The following is a 2,845-nucleotide window of genomic DNA, read 5'->3' as shown; positions in this document are numbered from 1 at the left end:
GGGAGGTGCGGGTGCCCGGGGTGGGCAGGGGCAAACAGCCCGGGGGTGCGGGTGCCTGGGGCACAGGGTGCGGGCACCCGGGGGGTCGGCGAGGTTGCACGGGGGGGTCCGGGTGCCCGGGGTTTGAGGTCCGGGTGCCCGGGGTTGAAGGATTTGGGAGGAAATTCGTGGGAAAGTGCAAAAAAATGGTGGATTTCGTGGAGGGAAAGGTGGAGATGGATGGGGGGAAGGCTAGATCCACTTGAAACCAAGCAAATCCATGGATCAAATCCAACAAAATCTCAACAAACCAACAAATCACAAAAAAATTTGGGGTTATTTTTGGTGGGGAATTTTCGAAATTGGGGAAGAACACACAAAATTAGGCTAGAAAACAAGATGGGGGGCTCCAATTTCGTGAGAAACCATGGCTCATGATACCAAGATATTGTAGGGTGGAACCCTATGTGGAGATCTTTCACGAATTGGAGGGGAATCCCTAAGAACAAGATGAACACAAGAGAGAAAACAAGAGGAACACTCAAGAACAAGTCCAATCACACATCCACTAGACCAACAAACACACAAGATCCACAAGGTACATGAACAATCAAAGGGAAATAAGATACATGGTAGAGTTCATCCCAAATCCTATGAAGGAGATGAGGGCTTGTTGATCCTATGATGGGGATCCTTCCCCAAGGAGGAGGTCTTGATGATTGGTCACTCCAAGAGGAGGTCTTGATCTCCTAGTGGAGTGGATCCATGGAGCAAAGCTCACAAATGTCTATCAAATACTTTGCTATCCCCCAAATGACCTAGGAGATGCCCTTATATAGTCAAGGGACGGACTAGGAGGGGGAAAAGAGATTACATGGGCAAAAACCCAAAAGGACACGGGCTGTTCCGGAGGGGTCCGGGCACCCGGGCACTTGGGGCCGGGCACCCGGCCTACTCAGGGGCGCGGCTGGGAGAGGCCGGGCACCTGGGGGCCCAAGGCCCGGGCACGCAGGGGTGCAGCAGGAGGCCGGCTGGGGTGTGGCCGGGCACCCGGGGCCTCAAGCCCGGGCACCCGGGGTGGCACCCAGCGGCAGGCGGGCGAGGGCTGGGCACCCGGGGGCCCAAGTCCCAGGCACCCGGGCGGGTGGCAGGCGGCTGGGCTAGGGGCCCGGGCACCCGGGGCTGGCGTAGCAACGCCCAGGGGAGGGGGGCCGGGCACCCGGTGTTGGGGTTGCCGGGCACCCGGGGTGTCCAGAGGGTTTCGCCCCCTTGCTCCTTTCCTCATTCTTCTCATTTTTCTCCGCCTCCTGCGTAGGTCTCCGGTGAACTTGGTGATCCCTCCGTGCTTTCTCGTGACGATCTCCGAAGTACCTAAGCATGCACAACGTTTCCATGTGAGGTAGAGTCCGACTCTCCTGTGAATCCCAAAGAAACTCGAAGAGGAAAGAGTTCACCTCGGTTCCGATGGCGCGTGCGCGAGCTCTCGTTGTAGGTCCTCTCCGTGCTTGCGGTGGCGGTGTGACATCCATGTTGATGGTCGAAGGATGCTCCGCATCACTTTGTTCCTCTGCTCGTTCTCTATGGAAACAACAACCTGACAACCATCTTCGTCGTCAACATGTCGGATGGCACTGAATGGTCAATAGGTTATCATCGTCTGCTGTTCTATGACATTCACTGAGAATATTCAGCGATTTTATCTACAATACCTCGCCACGACCAATCATAAGTCACATAACCTTTGAATGGTTTGATACAAATTATTTCCACGAACAATTCATAAAAAATAATGTTTGTCATTCTTAATCAAAGCGACAACACCTACTTGTATGATCAATATTCTCAGTCTAATGGGAAATGAACATCGAAAAGGTAGAAAATAGATCTAAGGAACAAACATTATGATGAACATCGAAGGGACATGACAACTCACCTCACTGTCGCAGTGTTAAGTTTATCCACCTTTTCACTGCAGTTCAGTCGCTAATAGGGAGCTACAAAATATTGACATTTTAGAAATTTCAGATGCAAAAACGACATCCTGAACATATCTTAGAACACAGTGAAAAATACTATGTAGATTTCGTGTACAGTCAAAGGAAATAAAAAGATCAATTCTATACTCCAGAAAATCGTCATCAACTTTAACACCATAATAAAAAAAGAAAAAAGTTGTGAAAAGAAGAAACTTTAAGGGTTTCCCCCATGTGAGAACCAATGGAATACGATGATATTTGTCCAAAACAAGTAATAGCATGCATATATCAGATATCCTGGTGACAGAGGATGCCACCCGAGCATTGGAATAATATACAACTTGTATTACAAAGAAATATCAAATAATCTTTTATTCAATTATATCTCCTCAGCATCGAATGGTGATCGTTACCATTGTAAATTGCGTGAAATGCCTGCTCCACTTGCTACCCCGGATGCAGAGCATCCCGATGGGGAACCCGACGCTGCGGCCACCTATTGCCCGCGCTGACTGCACAAGTCCTCACCTGCCGTTGGTATCTGCCACAGGCCTTACAGGCTTGCTCCCAGTGCTGGCCCTACTCCCCTGTCACCACCCTCCGTCGTGTTGCTTAGCTGAAGCCTGAAGGTCAGGCATGGTTGTTGCATGTGTTAGAATGTCGGGAATCAGTTGCTGCTGGATATAAAAAAGATTGGAGCATTGGCTATGGAGTACTGGACCACCAAATTCAACTCACCTGCAGCGGATGTATACGAAGTACTTGGCGATCTTCTCCGTGGTGAGTGCGACACCAACCCCTGCACGTTGATGAGGATATAAGAGCGAAGGTGGCGGTGACCTGCTGCGAAGGGCGGCTCCGGGGCGGCGGCTCGGCGACCTGCGGGCCGC

Source organism: Triticum aestivum, chromosome 6B (genome assembly GCF_018294505.1).
Source record: "Triticum aestivum cultivar Chinese Spring chromosome 6B, IWGSC CS RefSeq v2.1, whole genome shotgun sequence".
NCBI classification, from domain to species: domain Eukaryota; kingdom Viridiplantae; phylum Streptophyta; class Magnoliopsida; order Poales; family Poaceae; genus Triticum; species Triticum aestivum.
Note: the sequence above shows the minus strand (reverse complement) of the source record.